Source organism: Nycticebus coucang, chromosome 16, assembly GCF_027406575.1.
Source record: "Nycticebus coucang isolate mNycCou1 chromosome 16, mNycCou1.pri, whole genome shotgun sequence".
NCBI classification, from domain to species: domain Eukaryota; kingdom Metazoa; phylum Chordata; class Mammalia; order Primates; family Lorisidae; genus Nycticebus; species Nycticebus coucang.
Window position 1 is genome coordinate 85,731,215 of NC_069795.1, and position 14,369 is coordinate 85,745,583.

The 14,369-nt window shown below is 46.1% G+C and overlaps 1 protein-coding gene across 9 annotated transcripts in view; it reads right to left on the bottom strand.

Moving 5' to 3' along the window:
- The window catches only part of LPP (LIM domain containing preferred translocation partner in lipoma), a 730,287-nt gene that overhangs the window by 670,992 nt on the left and 44,926 nt on the right, over positions 1-14,369 (bottom strand). For 4 of the 9 annotated variants that reach the window (XM_053564333.1, XM_053564336.1, XM_053564327.1 and 1 more), the window contains exon 2: positions 10,422-10,547. The exons of 3 other annotated variants lie outside the window; for them this stretch is intronic. The gene's annotated coding sequence lies outside the window, so the exon portion shown is untranslated. Of the gene's footprint in view, positions 1-6,820; positions 6,951-10,421; positions 10,548-14,369 lie in introns of those variants that run through there. 2 more of the 9 variants (XM_053564330.1, XM_053564329.1) reach the window with 2 other exon arrangements.

Below are 14,369 nucleotides of genomic sequence, written 5' to 3' on the forward strand. Positions count from 1 at the left end.
ATCTGGCTCAAACTGCAGGTGCCTAAAGCTCCACATGACAGCGACCACAGAGCTCCAGACCAGGCCTGGCACCTGTGACCAGGGCATCTGATTGAATGAGCCTGCACCGACAACATCACCAGTCAGGTGTATGGAATCCTCCTTTCCCTTAAAGGAGCCTTTCTAACAGCTTCCCTATGTCCAAGGCCTTAGGAAGATGCAATGCACTCTCGGCCCTTCAAGAGCTCCCCAACAAGAAGGAGAGATAAGATACATAGCAGGAAAGGGCACCACAGAAGAAACAAGATAACAATGCAAATCTTCATAACATGCTATAACATAGGGTGATGTCATAAAGACACTTAATGACAACAAGGGAAAAGGAAAGTGTTGACAACTCCAGAGATAGGCTATTTTACAAGGAGGACCGGGCAGTTTTTATGTCACCCCTGTCAATATAACAGTTTTCGGAGGAACCATTCATTCTATCAGGTGGGCTCATGACAGAGGAGAAAACACAGGCTCAAGAGTGTTCACTGACAGCTAGGAAGTATGACAGACAGGATGCAGATTCAGATCCCACCCTCATACACACAGCACGGTTGTACTCTGTTGCCTCATAGCTAGCTGCGGTGCATTAGCAGAACGGAGAAATCGCTTCTAGTATGGAAAAGTGGATGGCTGGGAGCAGATGGTGATCAGGGATTCCTTCCTTCAGAAGGTGGCATCTGTACAGCAGTTTATGGAGCAGGAGCTCTATGGAAAGAGATGGGACAGGTCATCTCAGGCTAATAGAACAGCATGAGCTAAGGCACGAAGATGAGAAAACGCAGGGGATGTCTGGGGATTGGCAGGGGATGTGGCTGATTTCAGGATGAGTGAGCAGGTGCATCCTGCAAGTCCTCGGTGAACCCAACAGGGATCCGGCCATGATAAGCTCTAGGTAACAGGGGCAGGAATTTTTGCTTAATGCTATTAAACACTGGAAAGGTAATAAATGTTTTACAACAGAGCTGTGGCACAGTTTCAGTTTACCTGGGATTCTGTGCTCCAGTGGGAAGGCTATGCCTCTCAGGGCCTGCCTGGGCCAGATCAGGAATAATGGGCCCCTGGGTCCTTCCACGTCAGGTACAGAGGGACACTGTAACCTGGCTTTGACCTTGAGGGTAAGAAAGTCTGTACCTATTTTGTGGATCTTGACCTCCTTGAGACTCATTAAATTCCAGGCCCTAATTCTAGCCAGAACGTGAGTTACCTTCAACGGGCAAACACAGCATGGAGAACAGGACAGGAGCGTGGACGTGAAGGAACTGCTCTTGGCTCTTGAATCCTCTGCTTATTAACTACGGAATCTTGAGGAAAATCACTTCCTTTTAACAAAGGCGCAGTTTCTTCCTTCGTAAAATGGAAACCACGTACATACACAGCTAAATTCTCATAAGAGCAATTAATTTGTGAGATTAAACATGAGGACGTGTGTTTGTACATGCAGGCTGAAGTGTCTTGGACAGATACTCCCCTTGAAAGCCACCATGCCGACAAGGCTAGCATAAAAACTGCCCAATCCTCCTGGCGAAGTGGTTTAAATCTGGAGTTGTCAACAATTTTCTTTTCCTCTGTTGAAAATTGAGCTGTGTTCCCCAGGCAAGTCATTACATCTTTTTGTGCCAAATTGTTTTCATCTTTTAAATGACCCAATAATCCCACTTTGGGCAATATACATAAGGGAATAATCCAAAAGGAAAAAAAAAGAAGGCAATTTATTCAGAGATGTTATTCATAGTGCTATTTCTAGCTCTTTATATATCCCCCTATTATAGCACTTATCTCACTGTGCTGTAATTATCCACTCCCCTTCCATACGCCTCCAAATTATCTTTGAATCAATCCCCAGCACCTAGCACAATGCCTGGCATACAGTAAGAACTCAATAAATGTTTGTTGACTAAATGCATGGGTAATATAACAGAAATTTTAAAAGAAACTCCAATGAGCAATAGCAAACACTGTTTTTAACGGATGATGTTAGATTGATTTTTTTAAGCTGATAACTATATATTGCAAACTCTTTAAAAAGGAATATATGCAGAAACCTCAGGAATGAGTTTTAGATGACTTAGTTTATGATTTTGGAGCATGTTTGGGCTCAGGCATAAGATTGCCATCAAATGCCCCAAAGGACTTGGTCACTCAGGAGGACGCTCTGACCTGGTGGCTGCAGGACAGAGCTTGGTCAGGAATTCCGGATTCTCAACCTGTTCCAGCCACTACCTTGCTACAGGACTAACTCATCTATCTTCTCAGAGCCCAGTTCCTCCACTGAAAAACAGTATTTGCAGGAAAGCCCAGCCTGTTAAAAGGAATTAGGGAGAGCCCGCAAAGACCAGCAAGTGCAAATTCACATGTAAATAAGAAAGGGACGCTGGGAGGTGCCCTGGGAGCAAAGTCCTCCAGCCAGGAGGGCCTTTCCCACTGAGCTTCCAATCTCACAAAAGGGCTGAAGGGCCTCACAAGTGAGTCCAAAAGGAGGAAGAGTTTCTGCAAGAACAGACAACACATCAAGAAAAAAACACTATGTCAAATACAGCCCATAAAGTCAACATCACTCTTAATGTTCCTTATTCTTGGTGGGAAAGAATGTTTTACAGAAATACCCAGGAGTGCAAAGGAAGCTGTACATTCTGCTGGGCTTCTCCTGGGGCCTTCTAGCAGCTCTCAGCCGGGAATTCACAGGCAGGAAGTGGCTGTCCTCTGCTCATTGGTCAGCAGCTCAAGGTTAGAAACCAAACGGGAGGTGGGGGATGTATGCCACCTGACCCTGGAATCCCAGCTGCTTGTCTGTGTAGCCCCCACTGTACACATTTTCACCTTCCTCTGGGTCTTCCAGATTCCTGCCCATTGAGTGCGACGCTTCTCTGAAGGTAATTACACCCGATATCCTACAGACAATTGCTCCAAAATCTGTTTTGGAGGTTCTCTGCTGCCGCCCTTCCACTGCCCCAGTCCTATTCACCACCACCTGGGTTATGGTAAAGGTTTCTTCCTAACCTTCCTGCTTCTACTCCTGTCCTGCCCACAATCCAGCTCCACACACAGCAGCGGTCATGATGCTTCTGAAACGTAGTTTGGATGGTTCTCAGACGCCAGGCGCAGGTCTCCCCCTCAGTAACACCTAGCCCTGCTGGCTCTCCCCTCCTGCTTCTCCCCAGGCAACCCAGGACCTGCCAGCACACCAGCCTCCTTCGGTTTCTCAAACAGAAACTCGTTCCCACTTAACAGCCTTTGCACGGAGTCTCCACTGCCTGCAAAGTGCTCCCTCTGACTTTCACACAACTGCCGCCCTGTACTCAGATCTCAGCTTACACATTACCTCCCAGAGCCAGTCCCTGCGCTCACGCTCACGCTGCAGGGCGCTGCACTCCTCCCTGGGCCACTCGCCTGCCTCCTCCCCGCAGCCACACTCAGGAGGGAGTTGCAAGGCACCCTCGCTCCCTGTGCCTTATTCTTTGCTCTAAATGGAGCACGGGCAGTGCCCGGAACAGTGCCCGGAACAGTGCCCAGAACCTAAGTGGGAACAATTCACTAAAATTAAAGGAATAAATGCCACAGATGGAAGGAACCTGACAGATTATCTAAAGGAAAAGCAGCCCAGCACTGTGTCCAGTATCTTAGGCTTTGGAGTCAAACAAACGTGGATCACTGTGCTTGCCCTCAAGTGCTGTGGGTTTTGGGCAAGCTCTCTCACTTCTTTGGGCCTTACTTGTATCAGAGATAAAATGGGGGATAATAGTGCCTGCCTTGTGGGCATGTTGAGGAAACCGGAGATAAACCATGTGGAGCCAGTGTACCTCTCAGCACAGACTAAATGTTCTCTGTCATCAACAGCAAACTCATCTTCCAGGTGAGAAAAGAGACTCAGAAAGGAGGGGCATCACCCAAGCCAAACAGAGGCAGAGGCAGGTCACAAAATCACATCTCCAGCTTCTGCCCTGTGCCTGACAATACCTAATAATAACTAAAATACTAAGATACCATGCCATTTGTTTATGCATTCTGCTTTGTTCCAGAAAGGATCTGAAGTGTCCGACAAAAGACCCAAAAGTACATGAATTTTTAAAATGAGAAAATGAGATTGAGAGATTGGAAAATACAGTAAAGAAAAAGGGAAAGATATCAAAAAAATAAGAGCCACGAGTCTCATAACCATTTGCTAGAAGTGGGCTTCAAATTTGGCTCCGAGTTGCCTAGAGGCCAACACAAAACAAAGGAACATCTGAGTCCAGCCCTTTGGAACACATGGTTTATTGCAACGTCACAGCCATGTGTGAGGTGAGGAAGGATCACTATCAGGTGGGAATCACCCTGGCTTGTCTGTCACACTTTTGCCAACCTGAATCCAGTATCTACTTTTTATCATATGCACTCTGATGTCAAACTACTTAAGTTCAAGAACATCTGCCAATGATTACGTGGCTTTGGGCATCTTACTTCACCTTGTGAAGCCTCAGGTTGTTCTTCTTCTGTGACATAGAGGTAAAAAATAGTTCCTAAATGGATAAACGAAATGTGATATAAATACAATGGATTATTATTCAGCCTAGGAGAAGGAGAAGTTCTAACACATGCTGAACTGATGAACCTTGAGAACATTACATTTCGTGTAATGTCACAGATGTCTTCTACACAAGAAGACAAGCGATGGAGGATTCCACCCAGTTGAGGGAACTCAGGTAGTCATATTCATAGAGGCAAAAAGTAGAGTGGTGGTTTCCAGGGGCTGGGGAGGGAAGAATCGGGAATTGTTGGTTATGGGTGGAGAGGTGGAGTTTTGCAAGCTGAAAAGAGTTCTGGAGATTGATTACAAACAAGTGTTAATGCACTGAACACTGCTGAGCTATATACCAGGGCTGTCCGGGAAGTGTGCAGCCATAAACATCTCTAGCTTTCATAGGACATGGCTGGATACTTTCCAGACATCCCATGTATGCTTAAAAAATGGTTATCATGGTAAACTTTATGGTCTGTGTATTTCACCACAATTTAAAAGAATATATTAAAAAAAATAGCACCGATTCACAGGCAGCTATAGTGGTGACTGCACAATGTAGGTAAAGTGTTTATCCCAGGGGCCTGGTACTTAGAAAGTGACTGAGACATGTCAGCTGTCCACATTAGCAGTGTCAGTGTCCATTGGTATGATAACTCCAACCTCAGCACCCGTCCCTCAGCACCACAGGGAAACCTCCCAGGCTTTCAGGGTTCAAGGCACTCTCCTCCCTTCTCAGGGACCAGGAGGGCCCCCAATCACTACCCAGCCACAGGTGGTCAGAGGAGGGGACAAGTTACAGGCACTTTCCTGGGAGTCCTGTGCCAGTGCCTTCTTTCTGGCTGCGTCAGAGCTGCTGAGAAAGCAGCTTCTCTCTCCTCTCAACACTGGCCAGAACAAACGTGGGTCTCAGAGCACTTCTGCTCTGTTCCATCTGCCGCTGGATGCCAGTGGCATCAAAGCGCTCCCCCTAAACACGACTCTGCCTCTTCCCTGTACTGGAGAAGGGGGGTCCTGCAGGTTGTCTGGAAACTGAGCTGACTACAAAAAGTTACTCATTATGGCTATGTAACACCTGGGACGACGTACTAGTGTGGTGACCTCTGGGTCTCTGTCCTGCATTGATCGCATCAAGGCTAAAAGAGTGGGGTGTGCATGTGTGTGTTTCAAACCTACTCAGAATCAGGGCTCACCTTTGAATGAGAACAATCCTCCAGAATCCTCACAGCTTCAGGAAGAGTGGCAGTGGCTTAGATAGATAGAAAGCCCTGCTCAGTTTCTCTCACGGCCCATTCATTATTTTCTCTTCCACAGGTGAAATGGAAATAAAGGGCTATGCTATTCAGTTGTACCTTTTGGAAAAGCTGTCATCCCCTTTGAGGAAGAAAAAGATAGAGGCAGCAACGGGGAGCAGAAGGCCACATTCAAACTATATTCACATGGCCAAAAGAAGGGGATGGTAAGAAAAAAATGAGGAAGGATAAAAAGAAAAAGAATTTTTTTAAAAAACCCAGGCGTCTGAGCCTATGTAACATACTGAAAACAAGTCTGAACAAGGAGAAGTAGATTCTAGCCCTCCATCTCCCACTCACTAGTACGGGCAACTCAAGCATCTCCCAATTTTCTCACCTGCAAGAGAGGAGGCAGCTTACGTCTAGTGGAGAAAGAATGAACTGAGAGAGGGGGTCTGGGCGCCAACGCTACCTAACTGGCCACGTGTCTCCGGGGAAAGTGAGGTCCCTGGGCCTCCACTGGCCATTATGCTTTGTGAAATGAAACCAAACCACAGGATAATCTCTGAGACTCCTTGCAACTCTGACGATGCATCAAATCCACACAATACCCTGCACATAAGGTATTTACCCCGGACTGCTGATGCCCCACAACTGTTAATACATCAACATTTCACATATTCTCAAGTCCAACCACAACTGCTTTTCAAGCGAAAACCACCCCTCCTCAAATGTCCACAAACATCCCTTTTGGCTTAGCAATCACACAGATGACAACACTCCCCAATTATCTTTCTACCCAACTCAAGCTTGGCCTCATGTGGGAGGAAATATCCGTCTGACTTTTTTTTTTCCTTCAAATAGAATTTTTCCTTAGGCAGACCTTGTCTCTCAGCCCCACTGTAAGTACTCCCTGGGGAAAGCAGCTGTCCACACCCACAAATTAAAGCCACCAGTACCCCTAGCAACATGTCCTATCACCCTGCAAGCAAGCCGACCACAGGCCGAAAGCCCCAGTCTCTGAGTAGAAATGCCACCGGACTGGCAGAAACGGTGTACTCACTAGACGTCCGGCCCCACAGGCAGCTGGCCCTCCGCTGGCCCTCACTGCCTCTCACAGGCCCACAGTCCACTGCGAGACACAGCAAAGAGGTGGTCCCGAAGCTGGAGGGGAACAGAACTGAGACACTCTCTCCTCAGCTTCCAGGGGCCGAGGAATGGAGGGGGAAGGGTGAGGGCGGGGGAGGGGGACGACTTTGTTTCTGGAAACGAGAATTCAAATCCTGCTTCTCCTAAACCCTGAGTCACCTCCTTCTCTTCCAATAGATCAGTGTGGTGGGTAAACATTTCCAAATATGGAAAAGCAGCCTGGAGGATGTCAGAAAAATCACCCTTCTCTCCTCTGGCACTTGAAGAACATGCCCCACTTAGACAGAATTCCTCACTCAGAGTAAACTGTTAACCCCCCCTGAAGTGGAGTCTCAGCCCTTCCTTACCCTGACTTGTTACAGGGAAAAGCCTCCCCAAACCAAATAAGGAAGTGACTGGTTTGAAAGGCTTTACTCCACCTTAGGAAGGAGAGTATCCAGAAGGGAACTACATCTATGAGATCTATTAATTTGGGAGGTATCTGGGGGTGATGTACCAGAGAAAGTTGGCAAGAATATAGTTCAAGATTTCTATGCGGGTGGGTGAGTCCTAAAGTAACCCGTCCCCTAAGGCCTCCATCCCTGACTTTCTTGAACTCTGAGTCCCCCTGGGAACTTAGTTTTTTGTGGGTTCTTCATGGGGCAGACACCAGACTTGAAGATTCAGAATAAAACCAGACTATTGAGAGAACATTGTTGTTGGGGGAAGAGAGGAGAACTGTCCAGTTTAATTTGTAAAATTAATTCCAACCCTAAGGTTCTGTGATGGCTAAGTTGGACCAGGGAAGCCAATCAGGAATGAATCTGATCTAAAATGACTCCAGACTGAGTCGGGGGAGTAGGGAGAGGACATGTGAGGAGGGAGGTAGGGTCTTCCTCCTGTACCTTACATGATTTCATTTACAACTTGGGCAGATGTCTAGAAACTGTTCAACTGTGTGCTCTAAAAACACCTTCTACTTGGTCTGTCCAAAAAGTCATTACACATTTATTTTGCTTATTTTAACAAGCTTGCCATAAGCCAACATTTCTTATTTATTGCATGTTTAATAAATGAACACAAATATCAGTGACTACAAAAATAGATAAGGAAACAAGATCAGAGAACCTTCCACCACATGCCAGAACCAGAACTCAGCACAGGGCTATTGCCATAGCTGTTGTTACAGGGAAAAAGCATGGTCCTCGTCCGCCAGGAATGTCCCTTCCAACATTCCCACAAGGGCATTTCAGCAGAGGAAAAAGATATTGTATGGAAAAGAGCTACCTGTGGATGGCACAGAACTCTTAAAACAAGGTGAGCCATGGGACAGGTACAAGAAACAAATGAAAGATCTTAAATTTACCCTCCAGCTTCCAAACAACATCTGGAGATCAGTTTCCACACACACAGAGGCACCCTGTGCCCACCTTAATGTTTGTTTGTGTGGCTCTCTTCCTCCTGCCACTGAGGGCCAATGGCCCTGGAATCTCAAGATGAGAAAAACCCCTATGGTCACTGAGCCCAAAGCCTGCCCAGCCACCAATCTGCCCCTGGTATTCCTGAGGTCTGCAGGGAGGCCAACATCATTATCTTTTGCCGCTGCTAACTAATTCCACTTTGCACCCAAAAGTTCTTCCTTACATGGAGCCCAAATCTGGCTCCCTGGTCTTTCACTCCCTTGTCGTCATCCTGCTTGTTAGGATCATGTGTCAACCATGTCTCATAGGTTTACAATTTTTGTAGGTGGATGTGAACAGCCATCCCTCAGTCTCTGTGGGGGATCGGTTCCAGGGACCTGCAAGGATACTGAAATCCATGGATGCCCCAAGTCCTTTATATAAAACGAAGTAGTATTTGCATATAACCTACACACATTCTTCCATATACTTTAAATTATCCCTGGATTACTTATAATACCTCATACTATAGATACTATACAAACAGCTGTCATGCCATATTGGGGTTTTTTTGTTTGTGTTTTATTTTCACTTTTGTTTTTTACAGATGGGAGTCTCACTGTGTCACCCAGGCTGCAATGCAGTGGTGTGGTCATAGCTCACTGCAGCCCCAAATTCCTGGATGCAAAGGCTCCTCCCACCTCAGTCTCCTGAGCTGCTGGGATTAAATGTGCAAGTCACCATAGCTGACAGTGTATTGTTTTTTATTTGTATTATTTTTTAATTGCTATATATATTTTTTTTATATTTTTGAGCTGTGGTTGGTTGAATCCATGGATGTAGAACTCATAGATATGGAGGGCTGCTCCTCTCCTGTCCTGCAAGACCCAAAACTGTCTCCGAGAGAGGGAGAGATCTATAGGAAACTTATCAACACAATTCAGAATAACAAAGTAGGTGGCGGGCAAGACAGCAAGGTCAATTTGCTAATCACAGGGCTGGGAGCTAGTGATCCCTAACAACTCTAGCACCATTCTGGAGACCTCAGTGTCTTTTTAAAAAGAAAGGGAAAAAATGTTATTTCCTTTCACAGTCCCATGACACTGTTTAAAACCAGTGAAATCCATGTAGTAAGAACAAGGATGCCTCTCCTTAGTAGTTATGCTTTCCTGTTTACTAAATGCTTTCCCAGATGGTCTCGTTTATTCTGACAACTACTTCCAGAGGTAGGATTATACCCAATTTAGCGACAGGAAAACTGAGGCTCAGGGAGGTTGAGTATATTTCAAGGTCACAGCACCAGTAAGTAGTACAAGGAGCACTGGTTTAGGAGTTAGACTACTTGAGATTCCAGTTCCAATCCTGCTCCGTGCTGTTTGACCTCTGGCTAACTGTTTAATTTTTCTAAACGTCAGTTTCTACACCTATAAATTAGAGATTAAAATAACCACTCTGCCTACCTCTCAGAGCAGTTACAAGGATCCTATGAGATAATGAGAGTGAAAGCCCTCTGGAAAAGGGAAGGCATTATAAAAGTGTAAGGGATTACTGTGTGATTACTTGTAAATGACTGTGCATTCCATTACAGATACAAAAAGCAGTGAGGTCATTCGCAAGACAAAGAAACAGTAAGGCCCCAGGAATTAAAAGGAAATGGTTCGGTGTTCTCGAGGGCTATGTCTATATGCTGCTCACTCTCGCAGTTCCAGGAGTAGCAGCAGCTGTCAGATTTTCAAACTCCATGTCACAAAGGTCTACAAGACGGCTCAAGACAAAAATCTCCCTTCTGAGCTAAAAGCAAATGCTGGGCCAAAAGCAAGGTAGTAGAGCTGGACATCTGAAAGACCCCCGGTGAGTCTCAGTTCTGGAAACATGGCCTGCGTTTTCCTTGGAGAAGCTGTTAGAAACACAGGCTCCCAGTCTTTCTGAAATAAGCCCATAGGGAAATAAACATAACAGTAAGGATCTACCTACCAGAGACAGGGAGAAAGCTCCCAAGCATGAATTAATTAAGGGCACAAGGTATTTCAACTTGCACATACCAAAATGATAGTCATCTCTAGCCCATTAAACCTCCCAGCCCAGCTCACAGAAGCTCCGCCTGGAGTTCTGACAGCCCTGGCAGTGGTGACCCACCCGCTGAGCCAGCAGATGAGACTCCTTCACACACCAGAGGTCTTGCTGGAGATCACCTGGGGCCACAGGGGACCCAAGGGGAGCTGGTCTGGCTTCCTTCAGGCCTCTCAGGATTCTCTTTAATTCCTGCAAAGAGACAAGACATCACTGCCATTTACAGAGAGGCCAGAATTGCCCAGAAATCCATTCCCAAGACTAATGAGCACACAGCTCCATGGTGATTGTTTTCTGGTTGGCATTTTATCATGTGCTTTGAAAAAGGCACTACATTAACGTATTGCGTAGATGTGTGAGCACCTGCTATGTGTACATGCAACGGCAAAGGGCTATGAGATACAGATAATGTCAGGCCTTGTACAAGGCAGAGGTGACTGTAATGACAGACAGGGATCCCTCACAAAGCAATGCATGGGTGGACTTTGAGCCTTGGTATTGAACATGGGACAGGTGGTGCAAGTAAAGGAGTAAGGAGCATTCCAGGCAAAGAGAAGGATTTGAACCCCAGTCACACCCACAAGAAGATACACCCAGGAAACAGCAAGTTAAGAGTCAAGCTGAGTTACAAAATGTGTTGGGCGCAGCACCCATAGCTCAGTAGTTAGGGTGCCAGCCCCTACATCGGGGCTGGTGGGTTCAAAGCTGGCCTGAGCCTGCTAAATAACAATGACTAACAACAAAATAGCCAGGCGTGGTGGCGGGCTCCTGTAGTCCCAGCTACTTGGGAGGCTGAGGCAAGAGAATCACTTAAGCCCAAGAGTTTGAGATTGCTGTGAGCTGTGACACTACAGCACTCTAGCAAGGGTGACATAGTGAGACTGTCTCAAACAAACAAACAAAAAAATGTGTAGGCCAGTAGTGCAAGAAGCAGGCAAATGGGTGGAAATAAACAGAGGTAACTCTGTTTGAAAGGGCGGGGCCCCTCGACCCGCAGAGATCTCATTGACCACTAAGGCTTGTACGAAAGGTCTTTATTGGTGGGGGGGGGTGTTGCAGGACAACACCAAGGAGGAGTGAGGAAAGAGAGAGAGGGGAGAAAAGAGAAAGAGACGAAAGGGGGGGACAGCCGAAGACAGAGAGAGAGGAGAGAGAAAGGAGACAGAGACAGAGGGAAGAGAAAAGAGAGAGAGGGGAGAGGGGGGGAGAAAGAGAGAGCACGGGTGTGACAGAGAGCGATACAGGTTCCGTTAGGGGAGGGCAGAATAGCCAATAAGGAGTTACTGCCCTGGCCGTAAGAGGCGTTGGGGGCAGACCATAGTTAATCTTGGTCTGTAGAAAGTAGGAGGGGCTTTTCTGGGGCAATTACCTAACACTGTTAGAAAGGTACACAGAAGCTAAATTGTTGTCTGAGAAGGTGTTGGATTCTATTTCTTAGAGGAGGCGTTTTGTTTTATTTTGTTCTTTTTTGAGAAGCAAAGTTCTGATTTAGTTTTATTTTGTTCTTTTTTAAGAAGCAAAGCTCTGACACTATCAAGGGGGTTAAGAAAACAGGCTCTTTAACTCCTCACTGCCAAATACTAATAACAAAAAAATAATTATAATTTAATGAGTGTTTACTCTGTGCTAGGCAGAGTACTAACCACATTGCCACATTGTTGTATAAGCACATTATCTCATTTAATCCCAGCAACAACTCTGTGCGCTAGGCAGTCCCACTCCCATATTACAGATAAGGAAATAAACACTTAAAGGAAAAGTAAGATGTAAGAGGCCAGGATTAACTAATTCCCAGTGCAAATTCAACCCCTTGCAATTATGTATCTAGTCTGAACTCCCCAATTCGGCCTCTTTCCCACTGTCCAGATTTTTTTTTCCATCTCATTAATATGAGATAAAATCTTCTGCTATAACTAAGCAGGCATGACAATCATGTGTTGTAAACATAACGATCTCCCAAAATAGTTGATAAAATTCTTTATTTGTTTCTGTCTCTCCATCAGGCCCCTGGGATCAAGAACCTTCCTTCCCTTTGCTCTTGGTCTGTGCACACAGGAGACGCTCAATCCTTACAGGTATTTAGTCAGACAATGTCTTAGGAGGTTGGGCCTGGGAGGTAACATAACTGTGGCTGTAATTTCAAATATTTTCTGCACAGATATTGAAGCAATCACAGCAAGGTTCTCAGGGTCCAGAAGGGAAACAGCCAGGTTGAAAAATGTAGATCAAGGACCCCATATAGGAAGCAGCCCGAAGGTCCTGTGGGTGCTCAGTGGCTGCCTGGCCCTGAACCTCTAGCCAGTGCTCCAGAAACTTCACAGGAGGGTGGACAGAGTAAATACTACCTTGATAAAGGGAAAAAGCCATTCCCCCCCCACCCCAAGAAGGGGATTTGAATTTAAAAAAGTATTTCTAATAAAGTGCCCCAGAGTTAAGGGACCTCTGGGCTGGGAGGCTGGGAGGTCTCAGGCCCCTCACATTTTGTGTTTTACGGTGGGCTGTGTTACTCGGTGTTAGCAAAAGGGATTATCAGGGTGGCTTTCAAACTGTAACTTCTTTGAAGCAGAACTTTTCCTTTAAATGAATGCTCTAAAGATGTTCCCAGGCACCCCAACCCCAAGGCCACTCCTGGATTCTCCCAAGTTTGGAAGAGCACAGCCTGAAAACCAGCAGCCTCCCCATCTCCTCAGCACCCTCCAGCTCTAGCTCCAGTAACCCCCAAACTCTGAGATGCACTTCCTTAACATCCGTGAGACAGGCAACAGATGGCAGAGAGAAGAAATAGGTCCCAAATCAGAAAACCTGGACTCTAATCTGTTTACGACCTGTGTTCTCTCGAGCAAGCTATTTAATCTCCCTAAACCTCAGTTATCTCATCTGTAAAATGGAAAATAATATTATGCATCTACCAAGGCTTTTATGAAAATTAACTAATTTAATAAACTGGTTAGCAGCATGCCGCAGTAAGTGCTGAATTATGATCACCCTATCCATGTATGCCTAGGTCTACGAGTGGAAAAGCAGGCGGCACTGTGCGAGGGCAAGGATGAGCTCCTCCTTGAAACGCTTGCAGTTTGTCTCTGGAATCTTTGAAATTCCTGGCCATCTTAGACTTGCAAGAATGACAAGCAACATGGTGGAGAGTGAAGAAAAGTGAGTTTGAGAGAACCACTGCGCTCGGTCATTACCACAGGTGGAAGTGTTAGACCCAGCATTCCCTCTGTGGCTTCCACAGCCACCGCAGAGTGACCTAAGAAATCCTATCTGCTCTTTGAGTCCGAGTTTCTTCGCCTGAAAAACAGGAGTGAGAACAATCCCACCTTCCACCTTTATTGTATAGGACAAAGGAGTTAATGGGGGTAAAAACTCTTGAGAACTTTACAACTCTACACCTATACAAAACATTATCGTTTCTGTTACAACCTCCAGGAAAAAGTTCACCCACTACCAAAAAATAACTTAGAATTTACCCAAAACTTGAGAATCACCCTGTGTTGAGGATCCCGCCCCAAGGGCAAGATTCCCTGGGGCTCACCTGAGTTATCCCAACAGGTTCCCTGCACATCCCAAAGGTGCCTTTCATCACGATTTTCCCAGCTGCCCCATCACCAGGGCTCTGAACCACACAAAAAATAATGTCCACCCACTCTTAGGCCAACTTTCGGGCCTCCAGGATGGGCCTCAACCCATCTTTCCAGCCATATCTCCCATTATATTGCTACATGATATAAGTAGACTCTGGCTCCAGGCAAGAGTATACCTCTCAGTCCATACAACTCCCAGATTGGGCTCAAGCTTTTCCCCTGTGCCATTTCCCCAAATCTGAGTGAAAAACCTCTTCACTGCACAGTGAGGAAGTGAACTTCTTGGAAGTGTTGTGATTGGGGTGTAATCAATGATCCCTCCACTGACCCATCCTTTCTCTATAGATGGTCCCACTGACTCTGTCATAAGATATACTTCTGTAGGGCTGCACCTGTGGCTCAAAGGAATAGGGCGCCGGCCCCATGTGGA